Source organism: Dendrobates tinctorius, unplaced genomic scaffold (assembly GCF_039654945.1).
Source record: "Dendrobates tinctorius isolate UK_male_01 unplaced genomic scaffold, ASM3965494v1 ptg000120l, whole genome shotgun sequence".
In the NCBI taxonomy this organism is placed as follows: Eukaryota; Metazoa; Chordata; class Amphibia; order Anura; family Dendrobatidae; genus Dendrobates; species Dendrobates tinctorius.
The window spans coordinates 2,290,693-2,314,105 of record NW_027361788.1 but is presented as its reverse complement, the minus strand read 5'-3'; positions in this window follow the sequence as shown (position 1 = coordinate 2,314,105).

The following is a 23,413-nucleotide window of genomic DNA, read 5'->3' as shown; positions in this document are numbered from 1 at the left end:
AGCTGTGACCAAAGTGACTAGAGGATAAGGGAGATTTTGAATTTCTGCACACACTTGTGGACACTGGACACTTTTGGATTGTGTGAGGCCCAATGAATATCTGAGCGCTATGTGACAGGCTCGATGGCACAGCTGTGACCAAAGTGACTAGAGGATAAGGGAGATTTTGAATTTCTGCACACACTTGTGGACACTGGACACTTTTGGATTGTGTGAGGCCCAATGAATATCTGAGCGCTATGTGACAGGCTCGATGGCACAGCTGTGACAAAAGTGACGAGAGGATAAGGGAGATTTTGAATTTCTGCACACACTTGTGGACACTGGACACTTTTGGATTGTGTGAGACCCAATGAATATCTGAGCGCTATGTGACAGGCTCGATGGCACAGCTGTGACCAAAGTGACTAGAGGATAAGGGAGATTTTGAATTTCTGCACACACTTGTGGACACTGGACACTTTTGGATTGTGTGAGGCCCAATGAATATCTGAGCGCTATGTGACAGGCTCGATGGCACAGCTGTGACCAAAGTGACTAGAGGATAAGGGAGATTTTGAATTTCTGCACACACTTGTGGACACTGGACACTTTTGGATTGTGTGAGGCCCAATGAATATCTGAGCTCTATGTCACAGGCTCGATGGCACAGCTGTGACAAAAGTGACGAGAGGATAAGGGAGATTTTGAATTTCTGCACACACTTGTGGACACTGGACACTTTTGGATTGTGTGAGACCCAATGAATATCTGAGCGCTATGTGACAGGCTCGATGGCACAGCTGTGACCAAAGTGACTAGAGGATAAGGGAGATTTTGAATTTCTGCACACACTTGTGGACACTGGACACTTTTGGATTGTGTGAGGCCCAATGAATATCTGAGCGCTATGTGACAGGCTCGATGGCACAGCTGTGACCAAAGTGACTAGAGGATAAGGGAGATTTTGAATTTCTGCACACACTTGTGGACACTGGACACTTTTGGATTGTGTGAGGCCCAATGAATATCTGAGCGCTATGTGACAGGCTCGATGGCACAGCTGTGACCAAAGTGACTAGAGGATAAGGGAGATTTTGAATTTCTGCACACACTTGTGGACACTGGACACTTTTGGATTGTGTGAGGCCCAATGAATATCTGAGCGCTATGTGACAGGCTCGATGGCACAGCTGTGACCAAAGTGACTAGAGGATAAGGGAGATTTTGAATTTCTGCAGACACTTGTGGACACTGGACACTTTTGGATTGTGTGAGGGCCACTGATATCTGAGCGCTATGTCACAGGCTCGATGGCACAGCTGTGACAAAAGTGACTAGAGGATAAGGGAGATTTTGAATTTCTGCACACACTTGTGGACACTGGACACTTTTGGATTGTGTGAGGCCCAATGAATATCTGAGCGCTATGTGACAGGCTCGATGGCACAGCTGTGACCAAAGTGACTAGAGGATAAGGGAGATTTTGAATTTCTGCACACACTTGTGGACACTGGACACTTTTGGATTGTGTGAGGCCCAATGAATATCTGAGCGCTATGTGACAGGCTCGATGGCACAGCTGTGACCAAAGTGACTAGAGGATAAGGGAGATTTTGAATTTCTGCACACACTTGTGGACACTGGACACTTTTGGATTGTGTGAGGCCCAATGAATATCTGAGCGCTATGTGACAGGCTCGATGGCACAGCTGTGACCAAAGTGACTAGAGGATAAGGGAGATTTTGAATTTCTACACACACTTGTGGGCACTGGACACTTTTGGATTGTGTGAGGACCAATGAATATCTGAGCGCTATGTGACAGGCTCGATGGCACAGCTGTGACCAAAGTGACTAGAGGATAAGGGAGATTTTGAATTTCTGCACACACTTGTGGACACTGGACACTTTTGGATTGTGTGAGGCCCAATGAATATCTGAGCGCTATGTGACAGGCTCGATGGCACAGCTGTGACCAAAGTGACTAGAGGATAAGGGAGATTTTGAATTTTTGCACACACTTGTGGACACTGGACACTTTTGGATTGTGTGAGGCACAATGAATATCTGAGCGCTATGTGACAGGCTCGATGGCACAGCTGTGACCAAAGTGACTAGAGGATAAGGGAGATTTTGAATTTCTGCACACACTTGTGGACACTGGACACTTTTGGATTGTGTGAGGCCCAATGAATATCTGAGCGCTATGTGACAGGCTCGATGGCACAGCTGTGACCAAAGTGACTAGAGGATAAGGGAGATTTTGAATTTCTGCACACACTTGTGGACACTGGACACTTTTGGATTGTGTGAGGACCAATGAATATCTGAGCGCTATGTGACAGGCTCGATGGCACAGCTGTGACCAAAGTGACTAGAGGATAAGGGAGATTTTGAATTTCTGCACACACTTGTGGACACTGGACACTTTTGGATTGTGTGAGGCCCAATGAATATCTGAGCGCTATGTGACAGGCTCGATGGCACAGCTGTGACAAAAGTGACGAGAGGATAAGGGAGATTTTGAATTTCTGCAGACACTTGTGGACACTGGACACTTTTGGATTGTGTGAGACCCAATGAATATCTGAGCGCTATGTGACAGGCTCGATGGCACAGCTGTGACCAAAGTGACTAGAGGATAAGGGAGATTTTGAATTTCTGCACACACTTGTGGACACTGGACACTTTTGGATTGTGTGAGGCCCAATGAATATCTGAGCGCTATGTGACAGGCTCGATGGCACAGCTGTGACCAAAGTGACTAGAGGATAAGGGAGATTTTGAATTTCTGCACACACTTGTGGACACTGGACACTTTTGGATTGTGTGAGGCCCAATGAATATCTGAGCGCTATGTGACAGGCTCGATGGCACAGCTGTGACCAAAGTGACTAGAGGATAAGGGAGATTTTGAATTTCTGCACACACTTGTGGACACTGGACACTTTTGGATTGTGTGAGGCCCAATGAATATCTGAGCGCTATGTCACAGGCTCGATGGCACAGCTGTGACAAAAGTGACGAGAGGATAAGGGAGATTTTGAATTTCTGCACACACTTGTGGACACTGGACACTTTTGGATTGTGTGAGACCCAATGAATATCTGAGCGCTATGTGACAGGCTCGATGGCACAGCTGTGACCAAAGTGACTAGAGGATAAGGGAGATTTTGAATTTCTGCACACACTTGTGGACACTGGACACTTTTGGATTGTGTGAGGCCCAATGAATATCTGAGCGCTATGTGACAGGCTCGATGGCACAGCTGTGACCAAAGTGACTAGAGGATAAGGGAGATTTTGAATTTCTGCACACACTTGTGGACACTGGACACTTTTGGATTGTGTGAGGCCCAATGAATATCTGAGCGCTATGTGACAGGCTCGATGGCACAGCTGTGACAAAAGTGACGAGAGGATAAGGGAGATTTTGAATTTCTGCACACACTTGTGGACACTGGACACTTTTGGATTGTGTGAGACCCAATGAATATCTGAGCGCTATGTGACAGGCTCGATGGCACAGCTGTGACCAAAGTGACTAGAGGATAAGGGAGATTTTGAATTTCTGCACACACTTGTGGACACTGGACACTTTTGGATTGTGTGAGGCCCAATGAATATCTGAGCGCTATGTGACAGGCTCGATGGCACAGCTGTGACCAAAGTGACTAGAGGATAAGGGAGATTTTGAATTTCTGCACACACTTGTGGACACTGGACACTTTTGGATTGTGTGAGGCCCAATGAATATCTGAGCTCTATGTCACAGGCTCGATGGCACAGCTGTGACAAAAGTGACGAGAGGATAAGGGAGATTTTGAATTTCTGCACACACTTGTGGACACTGGACACTTTTGGATTGTGTGAGACCCAATGAATATCTGAGCGCTATGTGACAGGCTCGATGGCACAGCTGTGACCAAAGTGACTAGAGGATAAGGGAGATTTTGAATTTCTGCACACACTTGTGGACACTGGACACTTTTGGATTGTGTGAGGCCCAATGAATATCTGAGCGCTATGTGACAGGCTCGATGGCACAGCTGTGACCAAAGTGACTAGAGGATAAGGGAGATTTTGAATTTCTGCACACACTTGTGGACACTGGACACTTTTGGATTGTGTGAGGCCCAATGAATATCTGAGCGCTATGTGACAGGCTCGATGGCACAGCTGTGACCAAAGTGACTAGAGGATAAGGGAGATTTTGAATTTCTGCACACACTTGTGGACACTGGACACTTTTGGATTGTGTGAGGCCCAATGAATATCTGAGCGCTATGTGACAGGCTCGATGGCACAGCTGTGACCAAAGTGACTAGAGGATAAGGGAGATTTTGAATTTCTGCAGACACTTGTGGACACTGGACACTTTTGGATTGTGTGAGGGCCACTGATATCTGAGCGCTATGTCACAGGCTCGATGGCACAGCTGTGACAAAAGTGACGAGAGGATAAGGGAGATTTTGAATTTCTGCAGACACTTGTGGACACTGGTCACTTTTGGATTGTGTGAGGCCCACTGATATCTGAGCGCTATGTCACAGGCTCGATGGCACAGCTGTGACAAAAGTGACTAGAGGATAAGGGAGATTGGATTGCTTTTAAAAAAGCAGTTTGCAGAGCAGTGGGTAAACAGCAATGCCAGCCTGTCAGGAAGCCTTAAAAGGCAGCCCAACAACCAACACCACTGATACACCACAATATAGCCTCCCCTTGCACTGCACACACAGTGACTGGTGTGTTGTGCAGGCCAAATCGCTAGCAGCAGAAGCAGTTTTTTTTTCTTCTCAGCAGGACAAAAAAAAAAAATTGGGATTGCTTTTAAAAAAGCAGTTTGCGGAGCACTGGGTAAACAGCAATGCAGGAATGTCAGGAAGCCTTAGAAGGCAGCCCAACAACCAACACCACTGATACACCACTATATAGCCTCCCCTTGCACTGCACACACAGTGACTGGTGTGTTGTGCAGGCCAAATCGCTAGCAGCAGAAGCATTTTTTTTGTCTTCTTCCCTGCCTAACGCTCGCCCTACAGAATCAGCAGCAACCTCTCCCTATACTGAGATCGGCAGAAGTAAGATGGCGGTCGGTGTGCACGCCCTTTTATACCCCCTGTGACGCCCACCAAAGCAAGCCAATCACTTGCATGCCCTTCTGAAAGATGGTGGTGACCCCTGCCTATGTCATCACGTTGCCCACAGTGTCCGTGGATCCTGATTGGCTGAAAAGGAGCGCAAAACAAACTTTTGAAATGCGACTTTGGCGCGTAAGTCGCCGACCTCGTGGCCGACCTCATCCTAGGGTCGGGTTTCGTTTCATGAAACCCGACTTTGCCAAAAGTCGGCGACTTTTGAAATTTTTCGACCCGTTTCGCTCAACTCTAGCAATAAGGCAAGCTCTGTTAAGGGACACAGCTGCAGGGAAAATAATACCAAAATAGTATAGCTGAGCCTGTTAAAAGCACAGGATCTCAGCGGCACACGTGTGGTAGCCGGAAACCCGAGTAGTTAAATAAGATCACTACAACTGAGCGGACTTACCGTGTACACGTGTGCTTGGCATCGCAGCTCCACACGCCTGGACAAGCTGCAACCGCAAATATCACAAGCGCGATGCAGGACGCTAAGCTGCTGGAAAGATGGAGCTTGTGCGCGCTGGCGCTATCGCAGGTACTGACTGAAAACCACTCACACACACAGACGTAATAACCGAGGGAAGGGGTTTCTTAATGAGTCAGTCACCAGGCCAAGCATCCGTCACCATACACACAGCAGCTGTATGAAAATACTAGCGCATGGCATAACCGCCATGCGCACTTTTTATAGCGTACGGGACCTGCCGGAAATCTCCAGAGCCCTGAGCTAAACCAATGGAATCAGGAGCAGGACCTGAGCACCTGACTCTTGAACTCCAATGGGAGCTCGTCCCGTGGGCATGCTCAGAAGCTGAAAAAAAGGACTTAGCCTCTGGAGACAAATGTGAGAATCTGGATTCCCACATAGGCATCATAGAACCCAGATTCCTAACATTACCCCCCCTCATAGGGCCCCCTCTTCCCTGAACCCTCCGGTCCACCAGCCTGTTCCCGACAGCGATGCAGGTCTCAGACTCATCAAAAGGCGAGCCTGATGTCCCGGTAGGTGAAACCGAAAAGCGGGACACACGGACGGTATCAGGGGAGGCCAGATCACCAGGTCTCAGGAGGGACACCCGGGAGACAATGGGAGTTTAAGGAGATGGCCGCTGTGTATCGATGGGCATAGCCACACTCTGTTCGGGAAGGCTATCCCGAGCACATAGGGTGCATGCCCGGATAAATTTTTTTACGTCCTGAGCCCTGTGCGGCCACCAATACGAACCGGCCAAAGACTTCGTGGTCTGCATATAGCCACGATGGCCATCCGCATTGGCCGCGTGTGCCCACGAGAGGACTTTAGGCCGCTGGCAAGGAGGGACAAAAGTCTCGCTTACTGGCTCACAGTCAGAGCATTGCGGGAAACTGTCTTCCTGGGAAGCAGCAAGTAGGTGGTGACAACCGCATACGGGCTCTTGAGCCGGACATGTCTCAGAAATGGCGCGAGACACCTCCATGGGTTCAGGAGGTAGAACCTCTGGCTCGGGCAGGTCCAGAGGCTCAAAAAATTTAGGAGACGGAGTACCGTGTACACGGTAAGTCCACTCGGTTGTAGTGACTGTTGACTGTATTTAACTACTCCGGTTTCCAGCTACCGCACGTGTGCCGCTGAGATCCTGTGCTGTTAACAGGCTCAGCGATACTTTTGGTATTATTTTCCTTGCAGCTCTGTGTCATTTAACAGAGCTTGCCTTTTTGCACCTGGGTGAGTTAGAACCCTGTGCATATTATCGCTTTAGTGCTCTGCCTCTCTCAGCAGCGGTTTTGTCATCCACCACACGGTGGACCCGGAGTGGCGAAAGCACTTTAATTATTTATTTTTTTAGTGCCTTCCGCCACTCCTAACATGTGTAGTGTGACAGTACTCCCTCGTAGTGTGAGGTCAGTTGCGACTTCGGGGCTTCCAGGGCTGACTAACCCCACCAGTGGCAAGCACAGAGTGGAGGTAGCTTGGGAAGCTGACAGTCCATTGAGGTACGTGGCCAGGTGACTGAAAGGTCACAACTTGGCTTCTCCATGGAGCCAGGCTATTGGTGGATCCCAATCCTGGCTTTCCCAAATGTATACATAGGGTTCAGGTGACCATTGGGTTAAAATCCTGGTTTCCCCAAACATATCCATTGGTTCAGTGATGGTCATTGGAGCAGATCTGTATTCTTTCAGCCGGGGCTTTGGTTCCCCAAGCTGGCATCCTGTAGATGCGGTGTGGTGACAAGTGAGGTAATAGTTGAGAGGTTAATGTCAGCTTTGTATTGGCAGCTGACCTCAAGACACCTCCATTACTAACCCCACAGTTAGATTGTAAAAAAGACACAGCCAGAATAAAATCCTTTAATTGAAAGAAAGACACTGACAACTTTATTTGAAATAAAAATAATAAAAGCTAAATTATATTCACTTTTACGTGTAATCAATTGAAGCTCATGTCCTCTGGAAAAAACAGAAAATAATAAACAATAATAACCCTCACTTGTCTGATGTGAAGATAATCCAATATACATTGAGATAAGTTACACATGCATTTAAGAACAAAAAACAGCTCTCTCTTGGAGTAAGTGAACGGACAAGATGTGACATTCCTTTCAGCGTGTAGCACAAGAAAAGAAGCTCCAGGATTTTCCTGAAGATAAATGATTTACGACTTTATTGTCCGGAAATTAAAATCCAGCTCACACCAGCAAGAGATTCACTGACTCACTTCGAACAAACAAATATTCTGAATCATAGCAATAATACACACTTGTCTTTGCTTCTTGGCTGGACTTTACGCCCTTCCTTTTTGGCTGTCACCCTTTACTGTGGTCCATCATTTGCTATAAGCATCTCAAACTGATACTAAGAAACTGTTCATACTATGCGGCATTCATCTTTGCCAACTCCTGTGTTTCTGCAAACTTTCAAACCTGTTGATTAACCAAATGTTTTCTGTAACATCACTGCTATTTGAAGTCAGTTCACATTATGTTACAAATTGTTGTGGTTCCTGACACCTTCATGTGTGTGCTGGTGTACACCTGCTATTTTCCTCTTCATCTGCCCTCCTGGTTCTGAGGCATCCAGTGTGTCCTGTCTTGCTTATTTGTCTGCCATACAGCAGAGTCTTTAGTCCAAATATTTGCAATTCCATGTGCCTTCCAGCCTTCTGTGCCAACGCTAATGCGGCCACCCTGACCTGCAGCTTCATGAATCCACCTCACCAGGCAGTGGCGTATCTAGGGGGGGGCAGCCGGGGCAGTTGCCCCGGGCGCAGCCAGCAGGGGGGCGCAGTTGGGCCGCCTAATGCAGCGGTCCGCAGTGTCCTCCTTGGCGGCTGCGTTCTGCCGCTCCCCATCCTGTGAGTCGGCTGTTCTCTGTGACGGCTGTCAAGCTGACAGCCGGCGCAGAGAAGGAGGCCGTGCCGGCTCCCAGGGAGCAATTGTACTGGCGTCTATACAGACGCCTGTACAATTGAAGCTCTGACCGCCGGGCCAGAGCGATGTCAGCAGCGTGATCAGGTCATGTGATCACGCTGCTGACGTCACTCCCCGGCGCCCAAAGCAAACGCTGGTGGTAAGTGTGCTCCTCTGTGGAGCTGAAGAACCACCGAAGATGGGAGATGAGGGGGAGTTAATGAGTGGAGATGGGGGGGGATTTGTAGAGGGGATGGCGGTTAATGTGTGGGGGTATTTAGACTGGGGATGGGGGGTTAGTGAGTGGGGGGGTTAATGTGTGTGGGGGTTAATGAGTGGGGATGCCATGGGGTTAATGTGTGGGGGGATTTGGAGTGGAGATGGGGGTTATTTAATGTGATGGGGGTTAATGAGTGGGGATTGGGTTAATGTGTGCGGGGGTTAATGAATGGGAATGGGGATTAATGTGTGGGGGCGTTAATGAGTGGGGATGGGGGTTAATGTGTGTGGGGGTTAATGAATGGGGATGGGGGTTAATGTGTGGGGGGATTTGGAGTGGTGATGGGGTTAATGAGTGGGGATTGGGTTAATGTGTGCGGGGGTTAATGAATGGGGATGGGGGTTAATGTATGGGGGCGTTAATGAGTGGGGTTGGGGTTAATGTGTGGGGGTATTTGGAGTGCTGATGGGAGTTAATGAGTGGGGATTGGGTTAATGTGGGGGGGGATTTGGAGTGGGGATGGGGGTACTTAATGTATGTGCGGGATTGGGGATGGGGGGGATTTAATGTGTGGGGAGATTTGAGGACACAAAATAAAGAGTATGTATGAGGAAACAGTATGGGGGATTGGTGCAGACAGTATGGGGAGCGAATGGGTTAATGTATGTGGATGGACACAGTATGGGGAGTCGGGGATATGTGTGAGCAGACAGTATAGAGAGTGAGGGGGTAAATATATGAGGAGACAGTATGGTGAACAGGTGGGATGCTAGTGGGGAATAGTGTGAGGAGACAGTATATTGCAGATATTTTTATTTAGGAGCATTATAATGACACTTCTATCTTTAAGGGGATCGTGTGGAGATTTGCTGCAGAAGACCGGAGAAGATGGAAGTCTGCAGAGACGGCTGTGGATGAGAAAACTCATCATGGGGTCTGGACAAGAAGAAGGAAAGTAGAACGACTTCAGAGACGACGTCATCTATAAGGTACCTGGATGTAAATGTTATTTGTGATACTGACTTGTTCTCATGTTTTTATTTGTTAGGAGCATTACAGGGGTTGTCCAGGTTTGTGCTGAGTCTGCAGTCATTCTATGTGACTGCAGACATCTGAATTCTCACAGTGCTCACTGCACACTGTCAGGATTCTCTCGTGCTGGTAATTTACATACATGCGGTCACATGCTGACTAGACATGTGTGGCCTCACTCAATGAAAATGAACAGAGCGGGGCCGGGCACGTCTCGTCGGAATGTGGCCAGAAGTATATAAATCACATACTTGTGCTGACATGACTGTACATCGGCAAGGGAGAATCCTAAAAGTGTGCAGTGCATTCGTTGTGAGAATTCAGAAGCTGCAGTGTCAGGATTCAGCTCTGCAGGTTGCCGTAGTCATCACATGGCCACTTCACTCATATGCGATTTTCACATGGTCCTGTGACAACGAGCTTCTCTTCCTGCTTCTCTCAGTTTTTTACTGAACATTGAGAGCATTAGGAGGAGCAGCTCGTGGGTACATGGCTAAGTGTGCAAGTCGCATATGTACTTGGGGGGGGGGGGGCGCCGAACCGAATTCTTGCCCCGGGTGCCAGAAAGCCTAGATACGCCTCTGTCACCAGGTGAGCATAACACACTTGACCAGAGGTGTTCAATTAATTTTTCTAATGGGCCGCATGACAGTTTGTGGCTGTTGTGGAGGGCCAATCCAATAGGCTTAAATTATTTGTGCTCAATATTAATATTATCATATTCTTATTATAATATTAATTGTATCACTTAATATTAATCAGAATTAAGTATGGTGTCTCATTGTTATTGCTGATACATGTAATGTTAGGGCTTATTGTAATGTATTCTTACCAGTAGAAACTACACATAGTTTAGTGCTTATTATAATATTTATTAAAAAGCTGTAAACCATACTGTTCCTGTTACTCAATCCTTGTATCTTTATCAACAACTCCCCCTAAACAGTCTCATGTCCCCACAACCATTCACATACACAGTATAATTCCTCCATAGCCACCCTCACAGTGTGATGGTCTTGCCGCCACTCCATACAGTATAGTGATCCTACAGTATGACGTTCTTCCATGACCTTCAACACATTTTACCACCGCTACACAAGCCATATAGTCGTTTTAACAGTGCCCCAGACAGTAATAAAGCCTCTTCTTTGTCCTATAATACTACCCTCCTATTGTGCCCAACACAATAACAGTGCCCCCTGTGTTCCCCTACCCAGTTATGTTTCCTCTGCACTTCCTCGTAGTAATAACTCTTACCTGTGCCTCCTTACAGCTATACAGAACCATACAGTAATAATGTCTCCTTGTGCTGAGTTATAATAAGTTCTCTGTGCCTCCTTTAATTATAAATCCCCTTAACTCCTTATAATAATGCCGTATACAGTGGCATGTAAACATTCGTCCACCCCTGGTCAAAATTACTGTAATTGTGAACAGTTGAGCAAGTTGAAGATGAAATGATCTGTAGAAGGCCTAAAGTTAAAGATGACACATTTCCTTTGTATTTTAAGCAAAAAAAAAATCACCTTTACAGCTTTACATTTTAAAAATTACTAAAGGGAAAATGGGTAGATGCTAAAGTTTGGGCATCCTGCATGGTAGCACCCCCTTTTGGAAGTATCACAGCTTGTAAATGTTGTTTGTAGCCAGACAACAGACAAGAGTCTTTCAATTCTTGTTTAAGGTATTTTTTTCAGTAATGTTCAGATTAAGGGACTGCAAGGGCCATTGTAAAACCTTCAGCTTGTGCCTTTTGAGGTCGTCTATTGTGGATTTTGATGTGTGTTTAGATCATTATGCATTTGTAGAAGCCATCCTCTTTTCAACTTCAGTTTTTTTTTACAGCAGGTGTTATATTTGCATTGTGAGGTAGTGCTGTCATTTACTTAGGGGATTCTCGCCTGCAGCGAACAAAAACCAGTTCCGACACATGATTTTCCAACAAATCATACAGTCCTTGCGGTTTATTCATGCCTCATAAACCACAGCAGCAACAGAAAGTTCACTTAACAGCATTACCAGCATAGCGTCCATTATAATGCTTCACTCTTATTATCAATGTCCAGTACACAGGCTCACTTAGCCTCACAACTGTCTCACCCAAGTCAGGGCTCCTCATGCAGCTTCAGCATTCCGCACATGTTCATTCCCTCCAGGGAACTCTCAGGCACACATCGCCATTGCTCACAGCCACTTCACACGTGCTGCCAGGCAGGAAGTTCCATCTCTGCGGGACATTCCACACTGGACTAACCAGGTCCCAGCATTCCCCCATGTGACCTACCCTGGCCACATTATATGGTCTATAGCCACACCCACCGGGTCACGTGACTATGACCTCATCACAGGTCCTTCACACACTCACATAGTCTTTTACTACAAGCGTTTTCAGACACACCCCTGGGTGGGTTTGTAGGCAACTGGCCCGCCCAACTCCCAAGTTACCTAGAGACTTCTCCCTTATACCTTGAAATAACACCTCAGCAATACCATTGCTCATCAATACGCATAACTAAGTCTCCATCTCAAAGCCACCCCTTTGAGATACACAACCATCCTTCAGGATTCTGCCACTCATCCTCTCCCTTGGAACCTCCACACAGTGCCCCCCTAGCGGACATAGTGGTTACTACACCACATACCTCGCCCCTGTGTTCAAACTTGTGGGGTTGAACACACAACATTACATCATGCTCTTGAGACCGGGCACTCATCATACCTTGCCTTACAGGTCGAGAGAACCTTTTCCACTTGTCATACGGCCTCCTCTCTACGTTAGGCCTCACCCGCCCCCAGCGTTCAGAATATCGGTCCTGCTCTTTGTCCCTCCAGTTACAGTGTGTCATCAGATACGGTCCAGTCACCACCTTCCTCTCTCTGTTTGTTCCATTCCCCGAAGCTCCCCCCGGTTGGTACGGTCATCAGTCCTAATCAGGCCTACTGTCTGGCCTGAGTCTGATTCATTCAGGGTCTCACAGGAACTACGGTCTCTCAACGTCATCCTGCCAGTCGAGCTACCACTTGCTGACATTCTTCAGCCATCTGCCCTGTCACTTCTTGGTGGAACTCTTCGAGTTCTTACATCTGGTTGGGTTGCAGGCGGCCGAAATCTGGTATTCCGTACTTCTTTATTAATTCGCCAGCGGTCCTGCCTCAACTGATCAATCTCTTGCAGGTACCTCACTCGATACTCCAATAGCATCTGAAAGTCTCTCAGGCTCTCCCCGGAGCCAACCACTAGGATGGGAATCCTACCCACTTCACTGGATACTTGGTCTTCATCATCAGGAGGGATCCTCACTCTCACCACACCGGAGATATTCACAAGGTCTTGCATTACCTTCCCGGATCTTCCAATGATTCTCCCAATCAGAGCTTTGGGTACCGGCACCACATCTTTCCGCAAACCCAGTTGATCCATAGCCTCCCTTGCTAATTCTAGGCGTCGAGCAGCCTTCACATTACTCTGCCTGACCCACTGTTTGGTGTGGAGACACTGTAGATGCATCTCTTTCAGGACAGTGACTCGGTTTGATGTATCTTCTCTATCCGATACTACCACCAACTGCCGAATCTCAGGTGCCCAGCGCACCTTACACGCTTTGACCACTTCTTTTAAAGCCTCATGCACACCTTCCTCCGCACAGGCTTCTTGCATGTCTTCTGGTACGTCAATCACCAACTGGAAGGTTGTGGTCTTGCTCTCTTCCTGGACCGAAGGCTCTAGCTTTACCATGGACACTTCCCTCACTGCCGTTGACCCGACAGGGTGACTGTCTTCTTCCGCTCTTAACTCCTCAACTTCACACTATTTGATCACTTCATGATCCTTTGCCTTGAGGGCTACTGGCCGTTCTGTCCTGTTATCACTTACGCTCACCCGCGGTAAGTCTTCGTCCAATTTCTCCCGCAGAAGACTTTTAACTACTCCTCTGAGTTCTTCCATTTCTTCCCTAAGGGTCTTGTTCACATTTTGCCACAATGACAGGTGACCACTGAGCTCCAAGACTTTTTTCTCAAGCCCTACCACATCCTCTCTTAAGGTGTTTACACTGTGCCACATTGACAGGTGACCTCTGAGCTTAACGACTTCTTTCTCAAGCTCCTACACTCTGTGCTCGGCCGTTTGTCTCATCACACTTTCTCGTTCGAGCTGTTCCTTCACTGTCTCTTTTATTAACTGTATCTCCTGCTCTAGTTCTCATTTGGCCAGTATGTGTTGCACCATTACTTCTTTAATCATATCGTTTAAGGGTACCCCTGGGTTAGTCCCGTCAGCCGAGTGAACCCCCCAGTTACCCTCTGACTGTGTCTCTACTCCCGTTATCTTCTCGACCAGTTTACCATCAGTCTTGTCACAAGTTTCAGTCAGCACAGCACTAGATTCTGTCCTAGGGGTGGCTACTGGCAATTACACGTCACAGTCACACCACACCGAACGGTAAACCCCCAAGACACTCTCTATCCGTGTGTCAGCTCCGCTCTTTTTGTTTACCACACCCTTCTCATTCACACTGATGTACTCTTCAGGTGACGTCAGGTCAGTAAATTCTTCAGACGCCATTCTTTCTCTGGTCGCCCCTACGTCTGGCCTGTCCACGTTAGGAGGCGTCAGCGTCTCAGTGTCTGCTAGCCCTACAGTAGACACGTCTCTATCCTCCTGGCATAGGTCATCAAACCTGACCAAGTCCCGGCCCCACTCCGAGGCATAAACTAAGTCTGGTGGTATACTGCCACCTTGGCACTTACTGCCTCCGAACTCCTTAAACATTACTCTGTCTACCGCATAGTTCACTGTGACCCATGTGCACAGCAAACCTGGACCATTTTCTCGGTCAGACAGAGAGTGAGAGGAGTTCCTACCAGAGTCACCTGACTCTTTGAGTCCAGCTGTCGCGATATCCCTTCCCGGTGTAGCATCACGGTACACACTTGCGACCCGTTATTATTCAGAAAGAATATCCCACATTCTGGAAATGACATACACATACACTGCGGTACTCCAGACATACCCACTGAGTCACCCAGTGCTGTCATTCCTTCAAACTTGGCCCCTTTCTGGACCACCACCCCACTTTGGGTTGCCGCCCCCCTGGGACTCCACCCCTTTTTGGGTTACCACCCCGCTTTGGGTCACCGCCCCCTTCTGGGACTCCACCCCCTTTCGGGATCTCCCCATGTCCATTAAACCGGTCTTCTCAGACCACAGTTCACACAACACAGTTTGTCTTAACGATACCACACAAGTCCTTGTTGGCACCACCACAGCTCCTGCTGTCACCGATCACCGACACCACCGGCTGCTGTTCACACCCACACCAGGTGGAGTCACTGCAGCTCCTACTGCGCCGTCTTCGTGGACCCGCCGATCCACCGGAAGCCGCTTGTCACCTTCGTAACCCCGCCGAGTTACCGGAAGCCGCTTGTCACTTTCGTGACCCCACTGAGCCACATCAAGCCGCTTGTCACCTTCTTGACTCAGACTGAGCCACCGCAGGCTGAGTTGAGAAAAGAAGAAAAGAAAAACACCACACAAAAAAAATCAAACTCATGTGTCCTTTCTGTGTGCTATTCAGGACGTACCGTCTCCGCCTGAGACCGTCCAACACACAGGGCGCACCGGGTGCTATTCAGGGAGCGACCCTCCTCCCAGGGTTTCCCAACACCGGCCTCACCAACACAAAACTCACACGTGTACTGTCTGTGTGCTATTCAGAACGCACTGTCTCCGCCTGAGACCGCCCAACACACAGAGCGCACCGGGTGCTATTCAGGGAGCCGACCCTCTTTCAAGGGTTTCCCAACACACCGGCCTCACCAGGTCCAGGGGCTTAGTGGGTGCTATTCAGGACATCCGTCTCGGCCTGAGACTGCCCAACACTTATGCCTCACCAGGTCCAAGGTCATACCCTCCAGGAACACAGTCTTTACCACTGACCCAGGTCAGTATGCCACGAACACCAATCCATTGCCTGTGTCGGCCACACAGGTCCTCGGATACCTCTTCTCCTCAGAGGCAACCTATAGCAATCACCAGTCTCTTGCTCACTGAGCCCGGTCAGTAAAACACTTTTTTTTTCTTTCACGACAGTCAACTGCTGGCCACGCAGGTTCTCGGACCCCTCTACCGCAGAGGTGTCCTATCAGTCTCTTTCTCCAGGGGAAACGGCCGCACTGGGCTCACCGATTCGGACAGGGCCTTACTCACTAGGCCACCCCACGGCTCCAGAACCACAGCCGGGCAGTGGCTTCCCAAACCGTCAGCCTTCCTGGCTCAGCATTGCCAGCACTGCAACATGCACTTTTTGGAAACCGTTGCCCTTAGCAATCGACTTTGCAGTCCTCTTCCGTTGCTCCCAGGAACAAGGCTACAACATTGCCCCTAGCTTTCTCCACCAAATGTGAGGTAGCGCTGTCATTTACTTAGGGGATTCTCGCCTGCAGTGAACAAAAACCAGTTCCGGCACAGGATTTTCCAACAAATCATACAGTCCTTGCGGTTTATTCATGCCTCATAAACCACAGCAGCAACAGAAGGTTCACTTAACAGCATTACCAGCATAGCGTCTATTATAATGCTTCACTCTGGTTACCAATGTCCAGTACGCAGGCTCTCTTAGCCTCACAACTGTCTCACCCAAGTCAGGGCTCCTCATGCGGCTTCAGCATTCCGCACACGTTCATTCCCTCCAGGAAACCCTCAGACACACATCGCCATTGCTCACAGCCACTTCACACGTCCTGCCAGGCAGGAAGTTCCATCTCTGAGGGACCTTCCACACTGGACCAACCAGGTCCCAGCATTCCCCCATGTGACCTACCGTGGCCTCATTATATGGTCTATAGCTACACCCACCGGGTCACATGACTATGACCTCATCACAGGTCCTTCACACGCTCACATAGTCTTTTACAACAAGTGTTTTCAGGCACACCCCTGGGTGGGTTTGTAGGTAACTGGCCCGCCCAACTCCCAAATTACCTAGAGACTTCTCCCTTATACCTTGAAATAACACCTCAGCAATACCATTGCTGATCAATACGCATAAATAAGTCTCCATCTCAAAGCCACCCCCTTTGAGATACACAACCATCCTTCAGGATTCTGCCACTCATCCTCTCCCTTGGAACCTCCACACAGCGCCCCCTAGCGGACATAGTGGTTACTACACCACAGCATCAATAATTTGTTGAAATTTCATTGAATTCATTCTGCCCTTGAAATGTTCCCCTTGTCATTGGCAGCCCCAAAGCATGATTGATTCACCCCCATGCTTAAAGGTTGGCAAGATGTTCTTTTCCTGAATTTCTGTGCCCTTTTTTCTCCACACATACCTTTAATCATTATGGCCAAAGACTTCTATTTTATCCTCATCGGTCCACAGGACTTGTTTCCAAAATGCATCAGGATTGTTTAGATGTTCTTTTACATACCGCTTCTCAATTTTATGTTGAGAATGCTGTAGAGGTTTTCTTCTGATGACTCTTCCACGAAACCCATGTTTGTACAGGTGTCTCTGAACAGTAGAACAATGTACTACAAATCCAGAGTCTGATAAATCTTTATGAAGGTCTTTTGCAGTCAAGCGAGGGTTCTGATTTGCCTCTCTAGCAATTCTACGACCTGCTCTCACTGAAATTTTGCTTGGCCTTCAAGATCTTATCTTGACCTCCACTGTTCCTTTAAACTGCCATTTCTTAATTACATTTCAAATTGAGGCAAGGGAAGCTTGACAATTCTTTGCTATCTTCTTATAGCCTTATACTGTTGTAAAAGGGCTGCAAAATGGTCTCTCTCTCAGCACTAAAACAGTGTCAGGAACACCGCACTGCACCTGCTCACTGAGCCAGTACACGTGTCCTGAGTACAAAACTGTGCATAAAGATACCTGTGGAATGGGTCAGCAGTGGTGACGATGCATGCTCCAGGCTCACAGAACCTGAAGCATGTGACTGCTGAGGGCGTGGTCTAAACTCCAGAGAGCTAGGAGCTGAAGAAAACTCCTAGAAAGGTAACTACAGGACAATGTTACCAAGGGGCATAGATAGAGACAGAAACCAGATCAAGCCAGGGTCAAAGCACAAGATAGCATGACAGTACCAAAGGGTTAGGCAGAATGGATAGTCAGGACGTAGCAATAGATCAGAAAACCAGAACGGGCAATAGACGGTACAATAGGGACAAACTGTAATGGAGTAACGATAGCCAAGCCAGGAGGTCAGAACCAGAAAAGACAATAGTACCAAAACGAGAGATGGAGTACAGAGTGAGGGGACAGACCGGGTCATACACGGGAAGCAAACAAGCAATGCAGTGCACACGCACACCAGGGGGATCAGCCACACAATCAGAACAACAGTATAGCTGACAGAGAACCCTGGTAAAGAGTGAGTATAAATACCCCTCCCAGATCCAGAAAGAGGCCACGTACACTCAACCCTGTGAGTGCAGGGCAAGAACACTGTCCAAACCATGACAAACAGACTTCCAAGAGAAGTCCATGTTCATAATTCAGCACTGGACACTGTCTGGTATGAACCCCGAACTTTACACCTGCACCCACAACTAGATAATACGAGATTTGGTGCACAAGCAGTCTAATATATTTGGGAACTGTCCAGATTCTCATGGTCTGCAACTTGTCATGCCACCCACAATTTTTGGAGTTGGCAGTTCCTTCTCATCAGCATTCCTCATGAACTTCCTTTCACTTTTTTTCCCAGCATGCATTTCACATACCATATACAGTGGTTGCTTAAATGGATTGTCCAGGCTAGGGGTTAAAGTTTGCAGTCACTCTATGTGACTGCAGACTTTTGAATCTTCACAGCACGTGCACTGCACACTATGAGAGTCCAGTCACGTGACCACAAGTATATGATTTGTATACTTCCAGCGACATTCCGACTAGACGTTCACAGCCTCACTGCATTCACTTGTATTGAGCAAGGCGGTACATATCTAGTTGGCATGTGATCGCATGCATGGTCGCAGGCACAGGAGAATCCTCACATTGTGCAGAGCGCGCGCTAGGAGGATTCAAAAGTCTGCAGTCATATAGAGTGACTACAGACTTTAGCCTCAAGTCTGGACAACCCATTTAAGTCCACTGTAATGCTAGTAATTCCTGGCCCTACTTCATCATAGACTTGAGCCACTTATGTCTGAGAGAGCAAATGTTTCCACCTGTTTTAATAACTTGTAATATTAGATGGATATGTTCCAAATTATTGGAAAATCTATGAACCAGATAATAAGCCTTCATAGTAAAATGAATAATGGTACTATGCACATAGTCTTATTTAAATGCTCTTCTAATATGCATGTGTAGTACTTATCACTAGAGTTGAGCAAAACGGGTCGAAAAATTTCAAAAGTCGCCAACTTTTGGCAAAGTCGGGTTTCATGAAACGAAACCCGACCCTAGGATGAGGTCGGCCACGAGGTCGGCGACTTACGCGCCAAAGTCGCGTTTCAAAAGTTTGTTTTGCGCTCTTTTTCAGCCAATCAGGATCCACGGACACTGTGGGCAACGTGATGACATAGGCAGGGGTCACCACCATCTTTCAGAAGGGCATGCAAGTGATTGGCTTGCTTTGGTGGGCGTCACAGGGGGTATAAAAGGGCGTGCACGCCGACCGCCATCTTACTTCTGCCGATCTCAGTATAGGGAGAGGTTGCTGCTGATTCTGTAGGGAGAGCGTTAGGCAGGGAAGAAGACAAAAAAACTGCTTCTGCTGCTAGCGATTTGGCCTGCACAACACACCAGTCACTGTGTGTGCAGTGCAAGGGGAGGCTATATAGTGGTGTATCAGTGGTGTTGGTTGTTGGGCTGCCTTCTAAGGCTTCCTGACATTCCTGCATTGCTGTTTACCCACTGCTCCGCAAACTGCTTTTTTAAAAGCAATCCCAATTTTTTTTTTTTTTGTCCTGCTGAGAAGAAAAAAAAACTGCTTCTGCTGCTAGCGATTTGGCCTGTACAACACACCAGTCACTGTGTGTGCAGTGCAAGGGGAGGCTATATAGTGGTGTATCAGTGGTGTTGGTTGTTGGGCTGCCTTCTAAGGCTTCCTGACATTCCTGCATTGCTGTTTACCCACTGCTCCGCAAACTGCTTTTTTAAAAGCAATCCCAATTTTTTTTTTTTGTCCTGCTGAGAAGAAAAAAAAACTGCTTCTGCTGCTAGCGATTTGGCCTGCACAACACACCAGTCACTGTGTGTGCAGTGCAAGGGGAGGCTATATTGTGGTGTATCAGTGGTGTTGGTTGTTGGGCTGCCTTTTAAGGCTTCCTGACAGGCTGGCATTGCTGTTTACCCACTGCTCTGCAAACTGCTTTTTTAAAAGCAATCCAATCTCCCTTATCCTCTAGTCACTTTTGTCACAGCTGTGCCATCGAGCCTGTCACATAGCGCTCAGATATCAGTGGGCCTCACACAATCCAAAAGTGTCCAGTGTCCACAAGTGTCTGCAGAAATTCAAAATCTCCCTTATCCTCTCGTCACTTTTGTCACAGCTGTGCCATCGAGCCTGTGACATAGCGCTCAGATATCAGTGGCCCTCACACAATCCAAAAGTGTCCAGTGTCCACAAGTGTGTGCAGAAATTCAAAATCTCCCTTATCCTCTAGTCACTTTGGTCACAGCTGTGCCATCGAGCCTGTCACATAGCGCTCAGATATTCATTGGGCCTCACACAATCCAAAAGTGTCCAGTGTCCACAAGTGTGTGCAGAAATTCAAAATCTCCCTTATCGTCTAGTCACTTTGGTCACAGCTGTGCCATCGAGCCTGTCACATAGCGCTCAGATATTCATTGGGCCTCACACAATCCAAAAAGTGCCCAGTGTCCACAAGTGTGTGCAGAAATTCAAAATCTCCCTTATCGTCTAGTCACTTTGGTCACAGCTGTGCCATCGAGCCTGTCACACAGCGCTCAGATATTCATTGGGTCTCACACAATCCAAAAGTGTCCAGTGTCCACAAGTGTGTGCAGAAATTCAAAATCTCCCTTATCCTCTAGTCACTTTGGTCACAGCTGTGCCATCGAGCCTGTCACATAGCGCTCAGATATTCATTGGGCCTCACACAATCCAAAAGTGTCCAGTGTCCACAAGTGTGTGCAGAAATTCAAAATCTCCCTTATCCTCTAGTCACTTTGGTCACAGCTGTGCCATCGAGCCTGTCACATAGTGCTCAGATATTCATTGGGCCTCACACAATCCAAAAGTGACCAGTGTCCACAAGTGTGTGCAGAAATTCAACATCTCCCTTATCCTCTAGTCACTTTGGTCACAGCTGTGCCATCGAGCCTGTCACATAGCGCTCAGATATTCATTGGGTCTCACACAATCCAAAAGTGTCCAGTGTCCAAAAGTGTGTGCAGAAATTCAAAATCTCCCTTATCCTCTAGTCACTTTGGTCACAGCTGTGCCATCGAGCCTGTCACATAGCGCTCAGATATTCATTGGGCCTCACACAATCCAAAAGTGTCCAGTGTCCACAAGTGTGTGCAGAAATTCAAAATCTCCCTTATCCTCTAGTCACTTTGGTCACAGCTGTGCCATCGAGCCTGTCACATAGCGCTCAGATATTCATTGGGCCTCACACAATCCAAAAGTGTCCAGTGTCCACAAGTGTGTGCAGAAATTCAAAATCTCCCTTATCCTCTAGTCACTTTTGTCACAGCTGTGCCATCGAGCCTGTCACATAGCGCTCAGATATTCATTGGGCCTCACACAATCCAAAAGTGTCCAGTGTCCACAAGTGTGTGCAGAAATTCAAAATCTCCCTTATCCTCTCGTCACTTTTGTCACAGCTGTGCCATCGAGCCTGTGACATAGCGCTCAGATATCAGTGGCCCTCACACAATCCAAAAGTGTCCAGTGTCCACAAGTGTCTGCAGAAATTCAAAATCTCCCCTGTCCTATAGACACCTTGTACCTTGTTTTACATTACTATATAGTTTGTTGGATTTTGTCTACATTTCTACCAAAATTGAGGAAGGCTGGTGGAAGAGGCCGTGGAATTGGGCGGGGGTTGGCAGCTGGTAATGATGGTGTTGGTGGTGGATCTGATGGTAGTGGCAAGAGCAAAATAGGACCGAATGCAGGAGGTGTTGAGCCTGCGTCATCGTCTGGCTACATAAGGCCTCGAACGCTTAGTTTTCTAGGAGTTGGCAAACCGCTTTTAAAGCCAGAGCATCAGGAAAAGGTTTTGTCTTACATTGCTGACTCAGCCTCCAGCTCTATCGCCTCCTCTTCTTCAGTTGTAAAAAGTAAAGGCACTGAGTCGTCATTGGAGGCTCATGTTCATGAACCACACCTTTCCTTGTGTCCTTCACCCCAACCAAGATTGAAGGATGACGCAGGCCATACTACTGATTACTCCATGGAGCTGTTTTCACATACCATGCCTGGATTATCAAGTCAAATGGTGAATTACCCAGGCCAAGATGAATCTAACATGGAGTGCACTGATGCACAGCCGCTGATGGATGATTCTGCTGGTACATTCACTCAGAGCACTACATTGTCCTCGCAGTGTACAGAGCCAGATTCTGACCCTGATGAGACTCAGGTGCCCCTTCCCGCACACTATACCACCATACACGGTGACACAGAGGAAGGTGCACATGACATAGAAGAGGAGGTGATGGATGACCCAGTTGTTGACCCAGATTGGCATCCATTGGGGGAAGAGGGTGCTGCTTCCAATAGCTCAGATGAGGAGCATCCACAGCAGACATCGACATCGCAACAGCTGTTATCTGGCAGGCCCGGAGCACTCCAAAGACAGGTTCCAAACATCAAAAGAGTTGCTGGACAGCTTGTCCAGAGGGTCAAAAGATCACAGCGTGCTAGGCCGCAAAATGTCTGCCAAAGTAGGAAGAGTGCAGTGTGGCACTTTTTTGACCAAAATCCTCATGATCAGGCCAAGGTTATCTGTAAGAAGTGCGCAAAGACCTTTAGCCGAGGGAAAAATCTGAAAAATTTGAATACCAGTTGCATGCTTAGACATTTAACCAGCATGCACTTGCAAGCGTGGACACAACACCAAACCTCAAGTGCCACATGTGCAACTGATCACAGCGAAGATAGTCAGCAACGCTACATTGTTTCCCCCACTGTAAGCCCACCGGTTAGCACAGCAGCAAATGTTGAGGTGTCGTTGCAAGGCCACAGCAGTCAGGGAATCCCACTGTTATATCAACGAAAGACTGATTCTAGGCCATCAGAAAGAACACCAACTCCATCACCATCATCAACCCTCTCTCAGTCCGCCCTGTCCACCGCTACTTCCACCATATGCAGCTCTCAAGTCCAGCTCACCCTCCCAGACACTATGAGTAGGTCAAGAAAGTACTCAGTCTCTCATCCGCGTACACTGGGTTTGAACGCCCACATTGCCAAACTAATCTCGTTTGAGATGATGCCCTTTCGGTTGGTGGAAAGCACAGCTTTCCGCGAACTCATGGCCTATGCAGTACCACGCTATGACCTACCCAGTCGCCACTTCTTCTCTCGCGAAGCCATCCCAGCCCTCCACCATCATGTGAAAGACCGCATTGTCCATGCACTCAAGCAGTCAGTGAGCGGAAAGGTGCACCTCACAACTGATATATGGTCCAGTCGGCATGGCCAGGGCCGTT